The sequence below is a fragment of the Ovis aries genome, chromosome 2 (assembly GCF_016772045.2).
Source record: "Ovis aries strain OAR_USU_Benz2616 breed Rambouillet chromosome 2, ARS-UI_Ramb_v3.0, whole genome shotgun sequence".
Taxonomy (NCBI): domain Eukaryota; kingdom Metazoa; phylum Chordata; class Mammalia; order Artiodactyla; family Bovidae; genus Ovis; species Ovis aries.
The window spans coordinates 181,388,541-181,413,251 of NC_056055.1; positions in this window are offsets into that span (position 1 = coordinate 181,388,541).

The following is a 24,711-nucleotide window of genomic DNA, read 5'->3' on the forward strand; positions in this document are numbered from 1 at the left end:
ATATGGGGTTTGTGAGAAAAAAAAAAAAGTTAAAAAGAAAAAAGAGGCTTGCAGAGAGTCTGGAATCTGCCCCCGTTCACAGTTCTTGGGGACTTCACCATCTTGCTAGTACTTATCAGCCATCCTCCCCCAGGTCACCAGTGCCCTCAGTTAAGTTCAGTTCAGTCGCTCAGTCGTGTCCGACTCTTTGCGACCCCATGAATCGCAGCACGCCAGGCCTGCCTGTCCATCACCAACTCCCGGAGTTCACTCAGATTCACGTCCATCGAGTCAGTGATGCCATCCAGCCATCTCATCCTCGGTCGTCCCCTTCTCCTCCTGCCCCCAATCCCTCCCAGTTTCAGAGTCTTTTCCAGTGAGTCAACTCTTCGCATGAGGTGGCCAAAATACTGGAGTTTCAGCTTTAGCATCATTCCTTCCAAAGAAATCCCAGGGTTGATCTCTTTTAGAATGGACTGGTTGGATCTCCTTGCAGTCCAAGGAACTCTCAAGAGTCTTCTCCAATACCACAGTTCAAAAGCATCAATTCTTCGGTGCTCAGTCTTCTTCACAGTCCAACTCTCACATCCATACATGACGACAGGAGAAACCATAGCCTTGACTAGACGGACCTTAGTCGGCAAAGTAATGTCTCTGCTTTTGAATATGCTATCTAGGTTGGTCATAACTTTTCTTCCAAGGAGTAAGTGTCTTTTAATTTCATGGCTGCAGTCACCATCTGCAGTGATTTTGGAGCCCAAAAAATAAAGTCTGACTCTGTTTCCACTGTTTCCCCATCTATTTCCCATGAAGCGATGGGACTGGATGCCATGTTCTTCCTTTTCTGAGTGTTGAGCTTTAAGCCAACTTTTTCACTCTCCTCTTTCACTTTCATCAAGAGGCTTTTTAGTTCCTCTTCACTTTCTGCCATAAGGGTGGTGTCATCTGCATATCTGAGGTTATTGATATTTCTCCCGGCAATCTCGATTCCAGCTTATGCTTCTTCCAGTCCAGCGTTTCTTATGATGTACTCTGCATATAAGTTAAATAAGCAGTGTGGCAATATACAGCTTTGACGTACTCCTTTTCCTATGTGGAACCAGTCTGTTGTTCCATGTCCAGTTCTAGCTGTTGCTTCCTGACCTTCATGCCCTAGATGGACTCTTTTCACCTATGTGCAGATGCATCTTGCCCAGGTACTGCAGTGCCTCTGTCTCCAGTTCCCCTAAAGTTGCCTGTCTTCCTCTGTTGGATTTGTTGGTTGCTCTGCAACCTCATAATACTCAGGGATTCAAGAAAAGTGATGAACTTGCTGTTTGCTGGACTATTTCTATAAGCTTGAAAGCAGAAATCTTTCTCCCTCTCCGTATCTCCCAGTGGAAACCCACAGTCTTAAGACTTCTACTGTCTCTCCAGACATATTTTTATTCTGTTTTGCAACATGAGAGCTGGCTAGAAGCAAAGACTGAAAAGATGTAAAGTTATACCTTAAATTTTGTGATCTAGTGATAAGAATCCAAAAACTGAACTCCAAAATTCAAGTTTCTTCCCTAGCACTTACACTTTTGGAAACGTGGGCAAGTTAAGCTCAGTGCCCTCATCTGTAAAATAGTTACAAGTATATAAATGTCACACTGTAGCTTTCCATTAGTCATCATCAGATCAAGGTACTTTACAGCAGGAGTCCCCAGCCTCTGGGATCTAATGCCTGATGATATGAGGTAGAACTGATGTAATAATAACAGAAATATAATGCACGATAAATGTAGTGTGCTTGAATCATCCTGAAATCTTCCCCTGCCCTAGTGCGTGGAAAAATTATCTTCCAAAAACCTGGTCCCTGGTGCGAAAAAAGTTGGGGACCGCTGCTCTACAGGAAGCAAGTAAGTAATGTGAGGATGAAAAGTTGCCCCTTCCACCTTCAAATAAAGGGCCTTTGGATTTTCTGATTTTATGGTTAAGATGTACAAATTAAAACAGTGAGTTTTAATTTGAAGAGATAATGAATAAGAAAATGAAAACCAGGGATATATGAATGTAAAATATGGAGTGCAGAATAATATTTCTTATTTTGGGGCTTCAACTTAAGAAAATTTAGTATCATGAGGCTATAATAGTAAATGGTAAGCCTAGGAGTTTGGATAATTGAAATCTCAGTGAAACTAAAAGGCTCTTCCTGAGGGTGTAAAGAAATAAGACTGAAAGCAAAGACAAGGGGATGATAAAGTAGATGCACAGAGGTATGTGGTATTTCTAAAGAGGGTAGAATTTAGAGTTTAGGAGATGACTCAGTCATGTATATACGGAGTCACTTTTGGCAAATCATTTCATCCCTTTGTACTCAGAAGTCCCTTTTGGGAACAACCATTAAAATCAGTTCCGACCTCTTCATCTACTACTTCAGATTCTATGCTACATTCCTACTTCACCATCTGCTTGCATGCGGAAGGCCCACCTGTGTTTACTGCCTCTGTGCTCACAGTTTTTTCCAAAGTGTTTCCAAGGAGACTCGGAGTTCCATGAGAGCAAGGGCTAGATCTTCCTTCTGTATATCTCCAGAATTTCTCATAGCCGCACATAGAACAGTATTGGCTCTCAAGATTGTCTTTAATTCAGAATATAAGAAAGAAAGCAAGAAGGAAGGAATAAAAAAAAAAAGAAAACAATGTGGCTTAGTATTGATTCATTCATACTCAGAGGCCGGCTCAACTTTATAATTAGTATCACACATGTCGGGACAAATTCCACAGGGAGAAGTCAATCTGTGCAGGAGGAGCAAAGTGAGGTACTGGGGATGTGGAAAGACAATAATGAAATAATTAACATAGATTTTCAAATCAGTAACGCAAATCAAATCAGTGAGCTAATAAGCCTTCCATCCTTAGATGGAAGGAGAGAGCGAAAGAAGGAGGGAGTAAGGAAGAGAGAGGATGAATACAAGAAAAGAGATTGTTATTTTGAAACTGGGAATTCAAGCTGTGCTCTCCGAAATAGGCGATATTCACTACCAGCCATCTACACTGACTTTTAAGGTAATGTTTGTGGAGATTAAAAAAAAAAAAAAAAAAGATGAGTGGAGTAATTACCAGTATGAGCCTGGTATTAAGAAAAGCAGTGGTTTTTCTATCTGCTGAAACAGCAGTCAGTCAGACAGTTACTATCAGGACTATTTGGCCTGCTGGATGGGTAACAGATTTTCCTAGCCACTAACTCAGAGTCTAGTCAAAGTGCTGGAGATATTCCAAGAGACATTCCCTTTCACTTATCAGAGGTGAGATCCTATATCGAGGCAAGACTATCCATATGAATTGACTTTTACTAAAGATCCTTTAAATCAAATCTTCACAACATTTTCCACCTCAAATTTCACCATCCCTCTGAATCCTCTTCCATCAAGCTACTCCTCATTGTTATGAGCCATATACAGACTCTCCCTTCTGAAATCCTAAATCACTTCAATCAGTGACATTTAGACTTTCCTTAGCAAAAGAGCTATTAGTTGGTGTTGTAGTTCTTAATGCAAAATTCAGCATGGGATTTCAGTGTGGCAGAAGAGCTCTGGGGGAATGAACTGAGAGGGGGTAGGTTTGAGTCCTATTTTGATGCTGTTTTTATGCTAGTTCTGTAATAGTCCATTGAGGAAAGAAAAGAAGAAGGAAAACGGTCAGAAAATAAGGTTCTAATTTTAGCATCACAAAACGGTGTGAGCTTCATCAACTCAGCTCACTTATCTCACATCATTTAATATAAAAAACAAAGGGATGGAAGAAGGATATTTTGAAGGTCTTTTTCAGTCATAAAATTACTTAGAGGGAAATAATCCATTACATGGGCTTCCTGATGGCTCAGCAGGTAAAGAATGAGCCTGCAACGCAAGAGCCGCAGGAGACTTGGGTTTGATCCGTGGGTTGGGAAGATCCTCTGGAGGGGGAAATGGCAACCCATTCAGGTATTCTTGACTGAGAAATCCCATTGGCAGAGGAGCCTGGCGGGTTGCAGTCGGTGGGGTCACAAAGAGTCTGACATGACTGAGTAAATAAGCAACAACAAGTCTATTATATTGGTGATTTCAATCCCAATACATCAAAAAAAGGGTTTTGGCATCAAAGATTTAGGGGAAAATGTCAACAAAAATATTTGTGTATTGAGGAGCATAGGTTCCTGTGACTAAATATTGTACAAAAAGGCTGTTCTTCATTTAGAGTATTGATTACTTACCGACTTGATGGACGAGGAGAAAGATCTATAATAAATGAAGAAATAGCTATGAAAGCCACATTCTTCAATAAATCATACAACCAGATTCCCATGTGTGCATGCTATTTCTCTCCTTTATTTAACACCATTTGAACCAAATATTTCATTGTTATGCCCCAGACTACTCTGTTGGCTCAAACAAATATTGGATTCCCCAGATATAAAAAGATTTTTCACCTTTCAAAGGGACTTAATAAGGTTCCAGTGACCTGTTCCTAAGTAAACGAAGCGTCTTTTTCTGCACATAATTTTGAATTGAGAGAAGGTAAACCAAAATGACATTTTAAAACTTAAAATTAGTTTTAGTAAATCTAATACTGACAGTGTACTACTTGGGAACACCTGACACTTGAAAGATGTCTCTCCTCAGAGAAATCCTGCTCTTTTCCCTCAAGCATGTCTGCATGCTAAGTTGTTTCAGTCACGTCCAAGTCTCTGCAACCCTATGGACTGTAGCCCCAGGTTCCTTGGTCCATGGTATTCTCTAGGCAAGAATACTGGAGTGGGTTGCCACGTCCTCCTCCAGGAGATCTTCCCAATTCAGGGATGGAACTCTAGTCTCTTATGTTTCCTGCATTGGCAGGCGGGTTCTTTACCACTAGCACCACATGGACTGCCAGAGGAATATACATTTATTTCTTTGGAAACTTTGAATATGAAATTGGTCATCAGAAATAACAAGTTGACAAAAATAATATTAAGCTTAATTTTTTTAAACTTGTTTAAAGTGCTTCCATGTTACTGAATTTAATTGCCTTAATTTTGGTAAACTTTTAAAGTGAGATAGAATTTAAAGTTAACCACATAAATCCTGTGTGTGAATTTTTTTTAATGTATACACATCTATAATGATTATCAAGCTAAAGAACACAATTAGCATATCAGGAACTTCCCTTGTGTCTTTTCTCAGTTAATTCTCATCCTGAAGAGGTAATTTTTTCTGTGATTTTTAACTACATAAATTGACATTGTCTGTTTTTGAATTTCACATAAATAATTATACAATATCCAATACTATTCCATCTGGGTTTATTAACAAAATTTCTATCTGATGTAGCTGTTATTATATGTACAAAGTTTCTTTATTTTTATTGCCATGTTATAGTTCATTAAAAACATACCACATTTTATTTATTCTAAGCTTGATAAGCAAATGCTACTTTGGGGTTACTAGAACTAACACTGCTATCAACACTCACGTAAAATATATTTTGGAAAATTTTAGAGTAATATTTTATTTATTTAGCTTTATTAGTAACTACCAAAAATATTCCTGAGCAGTGGTTGCAGTACTAACTTACATGTTCATCACTAGTCCCAATGCTAATTTTATTATCATGTTATTGTGTTTTTTAAATTAATAGTTTCAATTTGAATAGGTTTAAACTGATGGTACACTTTGTTCTTAATTTTAATTTCTCTAATGTTAGTTATGTGAATATCTTTTAATAGTCTCATTCTATCAAATTTATACGTTGAATTCTAAAATTTTGTTAATTTATTTTCAGTTCTAAAATTTCCAGAATTTTTTTCAGTTTCCTAGTGAAATTCTTTTTTTTTTTTTTTTTTTTTCTGGTAGCTCCAATATCTGGATCACTCAGGTACTTTTTTATTATTTATTTTTACTTTTGAATTTTTTGGCTATTTGATTCTGTTTCTTGACTGAGAGAGGGGATCAGAGGGCAGACAGACTGAAACTACAATCACAGAAAACTAGCCAATCTGATCACATGGACCACAGCCTTGTCTAACAACATGAAACTAAGCCATGCCATATGGGGCCACCCAAGATGGACGGGTCATGGTGGAGAGGTCTGACAGAATGTGGTCCATTGGGGAAGGGAATGGCAAACCAGTATTCTTGCCTTGAGAACCCCATAAACAGTATGAAAAGGCAAAAAGATAGGACACTGAAAGATGAACTCCCCAGGTCGGTAGGTGCCTAATATGCTACTGGAGATCAGTGAAGAAGTAACTCCAGAAAGAATGAAGGGATGGCACCAAAGCCAAAACAACACCCAGCTGTGGATGTGACTGGTGATAGAAGCAAGGTTCAATGCTGTAAAGAGCAATATTGCATAGGAACCTGGAATGTCAGGTCCATGAATCAAGGCAAATTGGAAGTGGTCAAACAAGAGAAGGCAAGAGTGAACGTTGACATTCTAGGAATCAGCGAACTAAAATGGACTGGAATGGGTGAATTTAACTCAGATGACCATTATATCTACTACTGTGGGCAGGAATCCCTTAGAAGAAATGGAGTAACCATCATAGTCAACAAAAGAGTTCAAAATGCGGTACTTGTATGCAATCTCAAAAACGACAGAATAATCTCTCTTTGTTTCCAAGGCAAACCATTGAATATCATGGTAATGCAAATCTATGTCCTGATCAGTAATGCTGAAGAAGCTGAAGTAGAACAGTTCTATGAAGACCTACAAGGCCTTCTAGAACTAACACCCAAAAAAAGATGTCCTTTTCATTATAGGGGACTGGAATGCAAAAGTAGGAAGCCAAGGAACACCTGAAATAACAGGCAAATTTAGCCTTGGAGTATAGAATGAAGTGGAGTGAAAGCTAATAGAGTTCTGCCAAGAGAATGCACTGGTCATAGCAAACACCCTCTTTGAATAACACAAGAGAAGACTCTACACATGGACATCACCAGGTGGTTGACATCAAATTCAAATTGATTATATCCTTTGCAACCAAAGATGGAGAAGCTCTATACAGTCAGCAAAAACAAGACTGGGAGCTGACTGTGGCTCAGATCAGGAACTCCTTATTGCCATATTTAGACTGAAATTGAAGAAAGTGGATAAAACCACTAAACCATTCAGGTATGACCTAAATCAAATCCCTTATGACTATACGGTGGAAGTGAGAAATAGATTTAAGGGACTAGATCAGATAGACAGAGTGCCTGATGAACTATGGACAGAGGTTCATGACATTGTACAGGAGACAAGAATCAAGACCATCCCCAAGAAAAAGAAATGCAAAAAGCAAAATGGCTGTCTGAGGAGGCCTTACAAATAGCTGTGAAAACAACGGAAGTGAAAAGTAAAGGAGAAAAGGAAAGATATCCATTTGATGCAGAGTTCCAAAGAACAGCAAGAAGAGATTAGAAAGCCTTCATCAGCGATCAATGCAAAATAGAGGAAAACAATAGAATGGGAAAGATTAGAGATCTCTTCAAGAAAATTAGAGATACCAAGGGAACATTTCATGCAAAGATGGGCTTAATAAAGGATAGAAATTGTATGGACCTAACAGAAGCAGAAGATATTAAGAAGAGGTGGCAAGAATACACAGAAGAACTGTACAAAAAGATCTTCATGATCCAGATAATCATGATGGTGTGATCACTCATCTAGAGCCAGACATCCTGGAATGTGAAGTCAAGTGGGCTTTAGAAAGCATCACTATAAACAAAGCTAGTGGAGGTGATGGAATTCCAGTTGAGCTATTTCAAATCCTGAGAGATGATGCTGTGGAAGTGCTGCACTCAATATGCCAGCAAATTTGGAAAACTCAGCAGTGGCCACAGGACTGGAAAAGGTCCATTTTCATTCCAATCCCAAAAAAAGGCAATGCCAAAGAATGCTCAAAATATCACACAATTGCACTCATCTCACATGCTAGTAAAGTAATGCTCAAAATTCTCCAAGCCAGGCTTCAGCAATATGTGAACCATGAACTTTCAGATGTTCAAGCTGGTTTTAGAAAAGGCAGAGGAACCAGAGATCAAATTGCCAACATCTGCTGGATCATTGAGAAAGCAAGAGAGTTCCAGAAAAACATCTATTTCTGCTTTATTGACTATGCCAAAGCCTTTAACTGTGTGGATCACAATAAACTGTGGAAAATTCTGAAAGAGATAGGAATACCAGACCACCTAACCTGCCTCTTGAGAAACCTATATACAAGTCAGGAAGCAACAGTTAGAACTGGACATGGAACAACAGATTGGTTCCAAATAGGAAAAGGAGTATGTCAAGGCTGTATATTGTCACCCTGCTTATTTAACTTCTATGCAGAGTACATCATGAGAAATGCTGGGCTTAAGGAAGTGCAAGCTGGAAACAAGATTGCCAGGAGAAATCTCAATAACCTCAGATATGCAGATGACACCACCCTTATGGCAGAAAATGATGAGGAACTAAAAAGCCTCTTGATGAAAGTGAAAGAGGAGAGTGAAAAATTGGCTTAAAGCTCAACATTCAGAAAACTAAGATCATGGAATCTGGTCCCATCCCTTCATGGCAAGTAGATGGGGAAACAGTGGAAACATTGGCTGACTTTATTTTGGGGTGCTCCAAAATCACTGCAGATGATGATTGCAGCCATGATATTAAAAGACACTCCTTGGAAGGAAAGTTATGACCATCCTAGACAGTATATTAAAAAGCAGAGACATTACTTTGTCAACAAATGTCTGTCTAGTCAAGGCTATGGTTTTCCTGTGGTCATGTATGGATGTGAGAGTTGAACTGTGAAGAAAGCTGAACACTGAAGAATTGATGGTTTTGAACTGTAGTGTTGGAGATGACTCTTGAGAGTCCCATGGACTGCAAGGCGATCCAACCAGTCCATCCTAAAGGAGATCAGTCCTGGATGTTCATTGGAAGGACTGATGATGAAGCTGAAACTCCAATAATTTGGCCACCTGATGTGAAGAGCTGACTCATTTAAAAAGACCCTGATTCTGGGAAAGATTGAGGGCAGGAGGAGAAGGGGACGACAGAGGGTGAGATGGGTGGATGGCATCACCGACCCGATGGAGATGGATTTGGGTGGACCCTGGGAGTTGGTGATGGACAGAGAGGCCTGGCGTGCTGTGGTTCATGGGACCGCAAAGAGTCAGACACGACTGAACAGAACTTGGCATGCCCATTAAGTTTTCCCTAAGTATTGACTCCTGTATGCTTTGAATGCAGCCATCTTTTTCCAGAGAGGGTTTAATTTTATTCTCGTAGGTCGATAAAGTATAGATAAATCACCTTATTGCAGTGGAGTCTCTGTTTCCAGTTTTAATAAGCATGCCTGATTTTAGTTTGCTCTTAGTCCTAGGGCATAACTCCCACTCATAAAGTATAGCCTTTTTTAGTATTACCTGAAAATCCTCCTTCCTTCTTCCCTTCCTCCCTTCCTTTATTTCTCTTTTTTACTTCCATAGCCAGTCCTGAATTTTATTAATAACCTCTTTGTGACTCAGTTCAGTTCAGTCCCTGAGTCGTGTCCGACTCTTGGGGACCCCATGAATCGCAGCACTCCAGGCCTGCCTGTCCATCACCAACTCCCGGAGTTCATGCAGAATCACGTCCATCGAGTCAGTGATGCCATCCAGTCATCTCATCCTCTGTCGTCCCCTTCTCCTCCTGCCCCCAATTCCTCCCAGCATCAGTCTTTTCCAGTGAGTTAACTCTTCGCATGAGGTGGCCAAAGTACTGGAGTTTCAGTTTCAGCATCATTCCTTCCAAAGAAATCCCAGGGCTGATCTCCTTCAGAATGGACTGGTTGGATCTCCTTGCAGTCCAAGGGACTCTCAAGAGTCTTCTCTAACACCACAGTTCAAAAGCATCAATTCTTCGGTGCTCAGTCTTCTTCACAGTCCAACTCTCACATCCATACATGACCACAGGAAAACCCATAGCCTTGACTAGATGGACCTTAGTCGGCAGTAATGTCTTTGCTTTTGAATATGCTATCTATTTTGGTCATAACTTTTCTTCCAAGGAGTAAGCGTCTTTTAATTTCATGTCTGCAATCATCATCTGCAGTGATTTTGGAGCCCCCAAAAATAAAGTCTGACTCTGTTTCTACTGTTCACCCATCTATTTCCCATGAAGTGATGGGACAGGATGCCATGATCTTCGTTTTTTGAATGTTGAGCTTTAAGTCAACTTTTTTGCTCTCTTCTTTCACTGTCATCAAGAGGCTTTTTAGCTTCTCTTCACTTTCTGCCATAAGGGTGTTGTCATCTTCAAATCTGAGATTATTGATATTTCTCCCAACAGTCTTGATTCCAGCTTGTATTTCTTCCAGTCCAGCATTTCTCAGGATGTACTCTGCATAGAAGTTAAAGAAGCAGGGTGACAATGTACAGCCTGACGTACTCCTTTTCCTATTTGGAACCAGTCTGTTGTCCCATGTCCAGTTCTAACTGTTGCTTCCGGACCTGCATACAGATTTCTCAAGAGGCAAGTTAGGTAGTCTGGTATTCCCATCTCTTTCAGAATTTTCCACAGTTTATTGTAATCCACATAGTCAAAGGCTTTGGCATAGTCAATGAAGCAGAAATAGATATTTTTCTGGAACTCTCTTGCCTTTTCCATGATCCAGCGGATGTTGGCAATTTAATCTCTGGTTCCTCTGCCTTTTCTAAAACCAGCTTGAACATCAGGGAGTTCACTATTCACGTATTGCTGAAGTCTGGCTTGGATAATTTTGAGCATTACTTTACTAGTGTGTGAGATGAGTGCAATTTTGTGGTAGTTTGAGCATTCTTTGGCATTGCCTTTTTTATTGGATTGGAATGAAAACGGACCTTTTCCAGTCCTGTGGCCACTGCTGAGTTTTCCAAATTTGCTGGCATATTGAGTGCAGCACTTTCACAGCATCATCTTTCAGGATTTGAAACAGCTCAACTGGAATTCCATCACCTCCACTAGCTTTGTTCATAGTGATGCTTTCTAAGGCCCACTTGACTTCACATTCCAAGATGTCTGGCTCTAGATTAGTGATCACATCATCATGATTATCTGGGTCGTGAAGATCCTTTTTGTACAGTTCTTCCGTGTATTCTTGCCAGGCAGCCAAATTATTTTCTAAGGTTTTTAGCTTATCAGATACTTTCTTCACTTGCTATTTAGAAGTCTCAGCTCATACATACACAATGTGAGAAGGGCACAATGCCCAAAGCAGGAAATTACTTATGGTTCTAGACTCATTTTCTTTTGATTTCCTGCTTCTGGTGCTTTTGGCCTCAAGTTTTTTTCATTATAGGAACCCCAAACTCCAGACTGTGTCTCTGTTCCCCAGTTTGACTGTCCATATTTTTAGGCTACCTTGGCTTTCATTTCCCTAAAATGTGATTGATTAACTCTCTGAGGCAAACCCAGAAGTGAATGAGGACTTGCTTTGGTGTGCTTTCTTGCTCCTGCCTGCCCTGGTTTCTTTCCTATGACATCAAATGGTTGTTTACAAACTTTATCTATCCTTTATAGTTTCTCTCAGTGGTAGGATGAATTTCTTACATGTTCCATTATCATGGTTGAAATATATATATAGGAAGTGAAGACTAAGTAAACATTTCCTATGATCACACAGTAAGGCTTTTGTGGACTGAGGATTCTAATTAGTCTCAGAAACTTGTGATCCAAGCTTTCTGTTTCACACCCTTCAGATTTCATATACTCTGAAATTCCATAGTTCAATTTTGGTCAGATTATATTGAAGAGGAACATTAACAAGCCAATGATCTTAGCTTGCAACGAAACACAGTCTTGGTATTCTGGTAGTCAGTAATATGAATGCTGACTTAACTAAATATTACATTAAAGGGATAGGGAGATGTTTTCTTGAATTAGCAGCTACTTGTGAAGTCCACAATTAGAATATAGCATATAGAATACTGTAGAAATAAAATGACTCCTAACATCTCTTAACATGAATTCTAGCACTACTACCTTGACCAGAAGTCATATGTCAAATATGTTGATATATTAGAATATATTCATAATATCCAAGCCAGTGGCTGACAAGTGGACTTTTCAATGGGAAATGACATTTATTTTATGACATCTTAAAATGCTTATAATGATTTGCATTTACTATCTCATAAATACTTTACAGTGATGTTATAAGGTAGTTCCTTGCTATAAAGAAGGAAAAAATAAAAGATGCACAGTTATGGTCACAGGAATTTACTAGGGCAATGAGGAATTTGTGACAAAATCAGAAATGAAATTCAGGAAAACCTCAATGTTTTATGGATACATCCCAAGAACTTTAATTCACCCTGTATCTCTGGATCTATTCTCAGGTATTGAAAATGAATGAACTCCTGGAAGAAAGGTTTAAGAAGCTTGAAAGAAAGTAACATGAAGTCGCTCAGTCGTGCCCGACTCTTTGTGACCCCATGGACTGAACCAGGCTCCTCCATCCATGGGATTTTCCAGGCAAGAATACTGGAGTGGGTTACCATTTCCTTCTCCAGGAAATCTTCCTGACCTAGGGTTTGAACCTGGGTCTCCCGCATTGTAGGTAGACGCTTTACTGTCTGAGCCACCAGGGAAGTCTCATAAAAATATTACTGGAAGCACCTGCTGTTTAAAGTGTAATTGGAATCTTTCTCTCTTTTAATTTTCATATGCTCTCATAGGAATTCCAACCCTTTGTGCAGATCTTTCTTGATTCAGGAATTTAGAGAGTTCTCTATGGGAATTTTATTTGAACATCAGGGACACAATTTCCATTGATCTCAGCATGAGTGATAAGCCCTGATATATTGGGATTAGGTTTAGACTCAGGGGTTTTTCCATGATTCCCTTGCATGTTCTAACAATAAGATTTCTAGCAATTTCCCTCCTAATACTTGTCACTGTTTATTCCAGATGTGACTAGTCTTAAAAGTGTTCTAGAACTATTCACAAATCTTTTTTCATGTAAAATATTGATGAGCTGTTTGATTCCCCAAACAATTAAAATTTTTAATTGTTACAAAACTCAAAATATGAGGGTTTGAATCTCTTTCCTTATGGTACACTTCATCACAGAAATACCAAAGCAGTAAATGTGAGACAAAGTTTAATGAAAAGACCACCCAGTGGATATGAATTTTGTGACATCTACCTTGGGAAATAAATACTATTGACAAATGCAATCACTCCCTCTCTGATCGATAAGCCATCATTAGGTACAAAACTCTTTGTTCAGAAGAAGTCTTCTCTCAGTTGACTTTTCATTGTCATTTCAAGAAATTATCATCAGAATGGCACAACAATTTCTACGACAGTTCTAAAATTTCTGCACTTCTCAATATACTATTGGAACTTTCCACTACAGTAAACATAATATATTTCATTTATAGATTGAAGAAATTGGCTAAAAAACAATTGTACAAAATAAATACAATAAAATGTTTGCCATCACTAATCATAGAAACAGGCATTTATGGACAGCGTAGTCCTTCACTGTTTAATTAGACTATAATGGTCCTCAGTGCCTAATAACTGATTTATTTAGAGATATCATTGTATTTTAGAAATTTGAGTCATCAGTTTTTGAGTCATCATAGTAACTTCTAACTTTTATTGAACTTAATTACAATCTACATAGAATTTGGTAAAAATTGCACTCTCTCTTTTAATAAAAGCTTCCTTTCTGAGTCTTAGTATGGAAAATAGATTAAATTATACTTGGAGAAACTTTTACCACAGTAGGCTAAGAAAAAAACAACAACAACTGTTAAACCCTTTCCTCTAAACGTATGAGTGTTCAAAGATTGCCATTTCATAGGTTTGCTAATTTTCATAAAAAAGAATGATTCAGATAATTGCTATGATTTCTTTCCTTAGATGTTATCACTTGTAGTATGCTATTATTCCATCACAGAATAATAGGTTAAAAAAATAAAAAGCATTGGTAATTTCCTAAAATGAGCCTTCATATTTTGCTTAAGAATTCAGAAAAGATCAGAATTTAATTAAATGCATTTTGTTCAGAAATGAAACTACTTGAGAAAAGAGAGTGGGTGGGGGAAGGGGAGAGAGTCAATTGTAATATAGTTTAGATTTTTACCAGCAATTGCTCACTTTGAATTGAGAAAATATAGTTACCTGTGAGCAACAGATGCTCAAGTGAACTTGTGTTTCAGTGCCAACTGCTTTAAATTGCTACATAATTTTTGAGATCTACATCTCCAGATTATCTTTTGTTTTTAGGCCGAGATAAATGCCGCTACTTGAAAAACCTGTGAACATGTGTCAAATTACATGATCTTGGTTGCCATATTCAATTATGAAAGTTGATCAGAAAGAAAGAATTCATATTTCTTTCATATGTATAACATATTCACACAAATAACAGGAAATAATTCAGTATTTAGTGAGATAAACATTAGTTATCATGGCCTTTCCATATTGCCAAAGCTGTGGCTTCTCCATTAGTCATGTACAGATGTGAGAATTGGACTATAATGAAGGCTGAGCTCTGAAGAATTTATGCTTTGTGTTGGAGAAGACTCTTGAGAGTCCCTTGGACAGCAAGGAGATCAAACCAGCCAGTCCTAACGGAAATCAGTCCTGAATATTCACTGGAAGGACTGATACTGAAGCTGAAGCTCCAATACTTTGACCCCTGATGTGAAGAACTGACTCATTCAAAGAGCCCGTGATGTTGGTAAAGTTTGAAGGCAGGAGAAGACAGCAACAGAGGACAAGATGGCTGGATGGCATCACCGACTCAGTGCGCAGGAGTCTGAGCTAACTGGAAGATGACAAAGGACAGGGACACCTGGCATGCTGCAGCCCATGGTGCTGCAAAGAGTTGGATACAACTGAGCAAATGAACAACTGCCATCATTGCCTTTTAAACAAAACCAGTCCATCTAATTCTGCATTCTGACAGGTCATCATTGCTCCTGAATGTTCACATTTTGTGACAAGAAACTAATAGCATCAATCAAAGCAATAATTAGTTTATTGTTGGGATTTGAGAAATATTGATATGGTTTCAAGCAAGCATGTATTTCTTAAAGTGTAGAAAGTGTTTCTTTAAATATTTGGAGCAAAGCTGCAGCAAAAGTTAATTTGGTACTAACTTCAGATATGTGTGTGTGGATGTGTGGGTTAGTCATTCAGTCATGTCTGACTGTTTGAAACCCCATGGATAGCCCACCAGACTCCTCTGTCCATAAGATTGTCCAGGCAAGAATACTGGCCTGGGTTGCCATTCCCTTCTCCAGGGGATTTTCCCAGCTGAGGGATAGTACCCTGGTCTCCTCATTGCAGGCAGATTCTTTACCATCTGAGCCACCAGGGAAGCCCAACTTCAGATATAGCTCAGCTTAATACATTGATAGCTATCATCTGATGAATGGTTATTTTTGGGTACATACCACGTTTTCTCCATATTTTGCATATAGTCTGATGGCTGCTATCTTGAGGGAACAATTTATTTTGCTTTATTGTGAAAAATTGCAGTGCCTATCAATGATTATTACAGTATAGTCACAACCATGGCCTATGTGCTTATGTTTCTACATTCAGTCTAACCCTTCATGGTTTCCTTATTAATTTAGCCCCCATAGCTCAATTTCTTCTTTTTAACATTCTCTCAATTTTTTTGCATTTGATTTCAATCATGATGATATAGTTTTGTGTATGAATATTCGAACTGTATGCTACTTAGGCCTCTATACCATCAATGAGTGCCGTGGAGGGAGATTGTTCCCTCACTGTTCATCAAGGTAGACATGAGTGGTTCAAGTCTGGAAATAAAGTCTTCTTATTATTTTTTTGTTTTTTATACCAAGTTGAACATTTATTCCAAAATCTTTTTAAAAGACAGTATGTATTATCATCTCAACTAGACTGTAAATTAGTTATTGTGTCTTCTATGATCTCCACATTTCTCCTTGGTAACCAGTGGGAGAGTTATGTATTTTTATCTCACATTACAATCTGCCAACATAAGAATAATTAAAGGAGAGATCATAAAGTGTTATTAGTCTTTCTGACCCTTTAGCTATTTCTTTCATAATAATAAAAAAAAATCTCTGTATGTTTTTTGCATATATTCAGGTTTTATAGCATTGATTTAAAATCACAGTCAGATTATCTCATATTAGAGTTTCTCTTCCTATTTGAAGTTCTGAACTTTCTGTAATCCATGGGCTTATCAAGACCATCTTAATCAGATATTTTGGCCAGATGTTTGCGATCTGCGTTGTTCAATTGTGTAAATGTCAAAATTAGGATATTCTCTTACATTTGTATTGCCTAGTAACACTTTCACTCTTCACTTTCATGCATTGGAGAAGGAAATGGCAACCCACTCCAGTATTCTTGCCTGGAGAATCCCAGGAATGGGGCAGCCTGGTGGACTGCCATCTATGGGGTCGCTCAGAGTCGGACACGACTGAAGCGACTTAGCAGCAACAGCAGCAGCAGTAACTATGTTAAGGTATTCATTAATTTTTTCCTTTTTGTATCTATTTTGCTCTTTGCCTCCTTTTCTTCATTCCAGCAATCATTTCTCGAAGGTTTATTATGCACTGGAAGGTAGAACATCCAAGAGTGTTCTAACATAAAGAAGTCTCAGACTTGCCAGAAGCTCAGAAGGTGAGAGGTGAGGGGGTGAAATCATCCCCAAATCAAAACTGCAATGCAATGAAATTATCTCTTGCTGGACTGGAAGAAACACAAGCTGGAATCAAGATTGCTGGGGGAAATATCAATAACCTCAGATATGCAGATGAATCCACCCTTATGGCAGAAAGTGAAGGGGAACTAAAAAGCCCCTTGATGAAAGTGAAAGTGGAGAGTGAAAAAGTTGGCTTAAAGCTCAACATTCAGAAAACGAAGATCATGGCATCCGGTCCCATCACTTCATGGGAAATAGATGGGGAAACAGTGGAAACAGTGTCAGACTTTATTTTTTGGGCTCCAAAATCACTGCAGATGGTGATTGCAGCCATGAAATTAAAAGGTGCTTACTCCTGGAAGAAAAGTTATGACCAACCTAGATAGCATATTCAAAAGCAGAGACATTACTTTGCCGACTAAGGCCCGTCTAGTCAAGGCTATGGGTTTTCCTGTGGTCATGTATGGATGTGAGAGTTGGACTGTGAAGATGGCTGAGCACCGAAGAATTGATGCTTTTGAACTGTGGTGTTAGAGAAGACTCTTGAGAGTCCCTTGGACTGCAAGGAGATCCAACCAGTCCATTCTGAAGATCAACCTTGGGATTTTTTGAAAGGAATGATGCTGAAGCTGAAACTCCAGTACTTTGGCCACCTCATGGGAAGAGTTGACTCATTGGAAAAGACTTTGATGCTGGGAGGGATTGAGGGCAGGAGGAGAAGGGGAAGACAGAGGATGAGATGACTGGATGGCATCACTGACTCGATGGACGTGAGTCTGAGTGAACTCCGGGAGTTGGTGATCGACAGGGAGGCCTGGCGTGCTGCAATTCATGGGGTCGCAAAGAGTCGGACACGACTGAGTGACTGAACTGAACTGAAACCAATTGATTCATTAGGGAAAGTGAAGAGGATTCTACTTAAAATATGACACTCATAACACATCTTGAAATATTAACATGTTTACTTAGAATGGAGAAAGTATGGAATGTCCTCTAGGTAGGGATACAATAATTATAAAACCAAAGAGAAATGAAAGAATACAGGGTGTTTAGGAAGAGTAAGTCTCTCCATGGATGCATCTGCAGTTGTGATCTCCTTGCTCCCTTATCACAGTGGGGGAATGATGGAGGGATGACCCAGAAGAGGTTCCTACACAAGACACATGAATGAAAGGTTACTCCTGCAATTGTGCTCTGAAACTGGTTATTTGAAAAAAGTTTTCCTGCAAACTGTACTGAGTACATAAAAAATATATCAGATTATCAAGCAAATAATTTTGAGAACAAGAATGACACAACCAGAAAACTTACTTCCAGGAGAGACATGCCATTCTTCATGTTAAAAAGGATCATTTAAAATTAGTTAGAATATATTTTCACGTGGCTCTTTGAGGAAAAAATGGCTTTGTGCCCAATCTACTCACTGGACAGACTTAGTTAATCAAATATATGTTGTCCTAGTGATCATTCTTTCTCCTTTTTAATTGGTATTACTTCTCCTAATGTATTTTTCAGTTACTGTAAGTCACTGTTCCCAGTCAGTGTTTGTCCCTGGCAATCTGATCCCCTTAGAATACTGGAGAACCCATGGACATCATCAACCAATGAGGTTTGAAGGTTAAACATCATGAATGGGTTGTAAGCACAGGTTCCTATTTTCTTCTGCTCTTAGCAAGATAATCTAATTAGACAGCATCCTTTGAGCTCTAAGAAGAGAGCCACGATGGCATGCATTGACATAAGAGCCTATGGGCTAAAAATTCTTATTGCTACAGTAAATTAAATATAATTTGAAGTGTCTTCAGTGAACATATGCATGTATGCTTCTTCAGCTTCAAGAATGTTTAGATCCGTGTTTCTTACAGTTAGATAGTACACTTTGTTTACATTTTGTAAAGAGAAAATATTTCTGTGTGTATGTGCTATCTAAGTGCATGTATTTATGTTTATAAAATGAACACCTGGGAGTAAAGATGTCAGACTAGCTTGAGAAACACTTCAGTGAAAGGTAAATGTTGATTTCTAGCCACCATATATAACAGATACTGGATTTGCCATCCCAAACCAACTAAAAACTAGACAACATACATAAAATGATGGTTCTCAGATATTGAACACTGATAGTGCAGGACAATGATACCTGAGATATAGGAGATAAATGAGGTGAGCCAAAGATTGTTCCAATTTTGCCATCTAGGGAGTTTGCAAGCTAAAACATAGGTACTAGGAAACTAAGTGAAGGCCAGAAATATTCCAGATTTAAAGAGACAGAGTTGAGAGACCAGGACAGACAAAGCAGGGGGAGTTCCCTATAGTACAAGAAAAGAGAGGAGGATTACCATTAAGTCTTGAACTAGTAATAATCAGTGCATGAATGTAAGAAAATTGTTAAAAGTTGAGGGGAGAACCACTCCAAATGTTTTTCAAAGAATGATTTATTATTATTATTATTACTATTGAACTGAATTTTACATCACATTAAATTAACAATTTTAGTATGAACAGTTCAGGGCCATGTATTCTGTCTTGTTCCAAAATATTTTCATTATTTTCATTATTACAAAAGGAAACCCTGTACTCTGTCTTCTCCCCTAGCAACCAACAGTATGTTAATTATTGTTTAAGTCTCTATTTTCAATTATTTGGGGTTTATTATTTAGGAGTGGTGTTTATAGGTCATATGGTAATTCTGTGTAAATTTTTGAAGGTCTGCCAAACTGTTACCTATATTTGCTTAACTACTTAATATTCCTAATAACAATGTACCAAAGTTTCATTTCCTCTATACACTTTCCAGTACTTGTTATTTTCCATCAACAAAAATAGCCATCATTGTTGCTGTGAAATAGTGCATGTGTGTGTGTGTGCTAAGTCGCTTCAGTCATGTCTGACTCTCTGCAATCCTCTGGACTGTAAGCAGCCAGGCTCCTCTGTCCATGGGATTCTACAGGCAAGAATACTGGAGTGGGTTTCCATGTTCTCCTCCAGGGGATCTTGTCAATCTAGGGATCAAACACGCATCTCTTATGTCTCCTGCTTTGGCAGGTGGGTTCTTTACCATTAGTGCCACATGGGAAGCCCCTGGTGTGAAACGGTACCATTTGTGATTTTGAGTTGCATTGCCCTATGATATACTTTCAGATGATTATTAGTGGCTTGGATATCTTCTCTTGAAAAATGTTTATGTAAGCCCTTTGCCCATTTTAACTGTCTTTTTGTTTTTGAGCTTTAAGTCTTTATACAGTCGGTCCTCCATATCTGTGGGTTCCACATTCTTGGATTCAACTGATTGTGAATAATATTCAGAAAAAAAATTCCAAGAGTTCCAAAAAACAAAACTTCAGTGTGCCATGCTGGTAATTCTGGTAATTATTTATGTAGCATTTATATTGTATCAGGTATTTTATGTAGTATAGAGATGATTTAAAGTATATGGAAGGATGTGTATAGATTATATGCAAATATTACACCATTTTATATAAGGAAAGTAAGCATCCATGGATTTGGTATCCACAGGGAATCTTGGAATAATTCTATCCTGGAAAACAAGGGACCACTATGCATTCTGGCTTTTACACCTTTACCAGATTTATGATTTCCAAAGTTTTCTACCATTCTGTAAATTATCTTTTCACTTGCTTGATAATACCCTATGATATACAGAAGTTTTTAATTTTGATGAAGTACAATTAATGTAATTTTTTTGTTGTTGTTGCTCATGCTTTTGTTGTTCAATTACTCAGTCATGTCTGATTCTTTGCGATCCCATGGACTACAGCACACCAGGCTTCCCTGTCCTTTACTATCTCCTGGACCTTGTTCAAAATCATGTAAAGATTTTGAAAGAATTGAACTGTTTCCAGCTATATTTTTCAGAAATTAAAAATATTGAAACTCCAACAAAGCAAATTTTGATGTCTAACTTTCAAATAAGCAAGAAAATTAAGCCCATAATAAAGAGGAAAATCAAATCATATAATGAGAAACTATGGTGTTACTGGGTAAATGCACTAAAATTTTTATAAGTTCATTTTTTATATCCCAAAAATAGAAGATGACAGATACATGACAGTTGTTTTTAAGAATAAATTCAGACTTTGGGATTGAAAAACATCAATATCTGAGATGAAAAAGACACTCTATAGAATTGACACTAGATTTGTACAAGTAGAAGAGACAATTAGTGAATTTGAAGGTAAACTGTTCATGTAGGTATTTAAAAATATTTTCATCTGTATTTTGAAGTTTCACTGTAAAAATCTTGAACAAGTTTTCTAAGATTTATACCTCAGTATTTCATGGTTTTAATGCAACAATAAATGGATATTTTAAAATTAGAAATTTCAGTTTTTTATTGCTTGTTCACTTGCTCAGTTGTGTCTGACTCTTTACAACCATATGGACTGTAGCAACCCAGGCTTCCCTGTTCTACACGATCTCCCAGAGTTTTCTCAAATTGAGTTTGCTCATGTCCATTGAGTTCATGATGCCATACAACCATCTCATCCTCTGTCACCACCTTCTCCTTCTTCTTTCAATTTTTCCCAGCATTAGGGTATTTTCCAATGAGTCAGATCTTCATATCAGGTGGCCAAAGAATTGGAGTTTCAGATTCAGCATCAGTCCTTCCACTGAATATTCAGTGTTGATTTCCATTAGTATTGACTGGTTGAAACTCCTTGCAACTGAAGGGACTCTCAAGAGTCTTCTCCAACACCACAGTGAGAAAGCAACAATTCTTTGGCACTCATCCTTCCTTATGGTCAAACTCTCACATTCATACATGACTACTGGAAAAACCATAGCTCTGACTAAACAGACCTTTGTTGACAACATAACATCTTTGCTGTTTAATATGATGTCTAGGTTGGACATAGCTTTTCTTCCAAGGAGCAAGCATCTTTTAATTTCATGTCTGCAGTCACCATTTGGACCCCAATAAAATAAAGTCTGCCACTGTTTCCATTGTTTCCCCATCTATCTGCCATGAAATGATGGCACTGGATGCCATGATCATAGTTTTTTGAATGTTGAGTCTTAAGCCAGCTTTTTCACTCCTCTTTCACCTTCATCAAGAGGCTCTTTAGTTTCTCTTCACTTTCTGCCATAAGGGTGGTGTCATCTGTATATCTGAAGTTATTGATTTTTCTCCCAGCAATCTTGATTCAAGCTTGAGCTTCATCCAGCCTAGCATTTTGCATGATGTACTCTGCATATAAGTTAAATAAGCAGGATGGCAATATACAACCTTGACGTACTTCTTTTCCAGTTTGGAACCAGTCTGTTGTTTCATGTCCAGGTCTAACTGTTGCTTCTTGACCTGCATGCAGGTTTCTCAGGAAGCACGTAAGGTGGTCTGGGATAGAAATGCAATTGATTTTTGTATATTGACCTTGTATCCTGTGACCTTGCTAAAATCACTTGTTAATTCTTTCTTGTTATTTTGATAGATTATATGAAATTTTCTAGATTGATGGCCATGGTGTTTGCAAACAAAAACAATTTTATTCTCATTTTCCAAACTGAAAAGTTTTATTTCTTTTTCTTGTCTAAGAGAAGTAGCTAGATCTTTTAGCAAAATATTGCATAGAAATAATGCAAGAAAACACTCTCTCCCTGTTACTCATCAATGGGTAAAATCATTCCGTATTTTATATTTAAATACAATGTTAGCTGTAGCTTGTTCACTTTTAAATATCTTTTACCAGGTTTAGGAAGTTCTTTCCTACTGATTTTTTAAAGTTTTTACCATGAATAAATACTGAATTTTGTAAACAGCCTTGTCCTTAATTTTCTGAGATGATCACAAAGTTTTTTATCTTGTTAGATCACAAAAAGTAATGACTAGTTTTCTACTGTTGACTCAATTTTATGTTCCTGGGATAAGTTCTATATTATTATTGTTATCTTGAAGAGATTAAAGAAACAAACAAACAAACAAACTTACAGAACTGCTGAACTATGAAAACCATATCTAGTCAGCCCTATTTTAGAAACAGTATTTTAAGTAGCATAATTTTCACTTATTTAATTGGTGTTAAATTCATTAACTAATTGACAAGTGCTACTTTAAGCTTTTAACTAAGACTTGAGGAGGTCTTTATTTTAGCCATTACTGAAAATTTGAAATAATACAGATCAATAGTCAAATAGTTAGACTTATGGATTAAGTGCAGTGGTAACAATGGCAGCAATGTAATTGTATTTTCTGTAGCAGAAACTAGTTGAGGCAACCACATTATGTTAGCCTTTATCCAGCCCTTGTTCTCTCCATCCATTTAACCTACAGATATTTTTCTCTCTTGCTTGCTTGCTTAACTGCACTCTGAAAATTATTTCTCTCTAGCTACACCTGACGTTTACCTGCTCCAAGACAATACTCCCTAACACTCTTTACTCTGGGAGCATTCTTCATTTCAGAAAAATGTCACAGTATGATAACCTTGAAGCTCCAGAAATCACGGGATGCCAGCCCAAATGATATCAATGCCCCCAGGAGGAGAAGAATGCAAAACCACATCAGCCCTGATCCTTATCTTCAGCCCCATTTTCCATCCTAAAGGTATAAGACCTCCTCCAATTTCCCAGAAAGGGGGCACAGTCTTGGAAGTGCTAGCTTGCTGTATTCCCCCTTTGCCTGGCAAAGTAATGAAGTTACTCCTTTCTACTCTTCCAAAACTCTGTCTCTGTATTTCTATTTGGCATCGGTGAACAGAAGCTGTTTTGTTTTTTATTTTTGCAACACATTAGAATTTGAAGATAAAAAGATATCACTGATCAATATGATTGAACGCTAGAATCTACATGACTGAAAAAGCCCAGGAAAAGGTGTATTTATACAGTGGAGAAGTGAAGTTGGATCTTTTGACAATAGAAAATATAATAGTCACAAAATATTTTCTTATATTATTTAGTAAATTATTTAGTATATTTTTAGCTAATTCAAAATATAGCTATAATACACTATATAGTATGCTGAAGATAGCTAAAATATACTAAATTTTATTATATGTCAAATATTTGAGTTGATATTGAATTTTCTTTTATATCCGTTCATATTAAGATATTTAAAGGTTAAGAAATATTCTGGATCACACAGTTAGCAAGTATTATGGCTAGAATTCAAGCTCAATATTTTCTGCCTTTATAGTCTATGATACAAATGACTCTGGTAGTCTGAGCACCAAGATACAAGTTAGGGCAGATTGGTTGAGATCATATTGGAAAACACTAAGCAGTGCCTAACTATTTATAAGGGTTTGGGCTTGATGATCATAATGTATGAAACAATGAGAGAGAGAAATAAAAAACAAAGCAAAACAAAACTGTGGGGTTTATGAGAATGTCATAGAAACTCACATAAAAGAAATGTTCCAAAAGTTTCCAAAAGGAAGAAGAAATTCAAATAAGGCATTACATTAGCATATTTTGTCCCAAGTTAATTTCTACTCACTCACTATCAAAGATGTAGTATATTATCCTGAGTTGTTCCTCAAATAAAATAGGAAACAGCTTTATGTTATAGTAGATTTACATGAACATTATACAAAGAACAACTTTCTCATAGAGATCATTTTGTAAAAGATAGAAATATTTAATCACTATGTTATGTTCCAGGAACTAACCTGGTATTATAGGTAACTTGTAATTTAAAAATACACAAACTCATAGGAAAAGAAATCAGACTGATGGTTAACAGGGGTGGGGAGAAAGAGAGAAGGGAAACTGGACGGAAAAAATAATAAAAGAATTTAGGTTGGAGATAGATAGATGTGTTCCAGATATAGCAGCTGGAACCTGTTCCCTGTGGACAGATACTCCAAGGTAAAGATAATGGCAGGAGCAAGGAGGAACTGAGTCTTGCTTAGATAGAAGATAAAGAAGCCACATATTTCTCATTCTTGAGGTCAAGGAGACTTCCCCAACTACAAAAGTGCAGAAACTCTCCTTCAGTTCAGTTCAGTTCAGTCCCTCAGTCGTGTCCGACTCTTTGCTACCCCATGAATCGCAGCACGCCAGGCTTCCCTGCCCATCACCATCTCCCGGAGTTCACTCAGACTCACATCCATCGAGTCCGTGATGCCATCCAGCCATCTCATCCTCTGT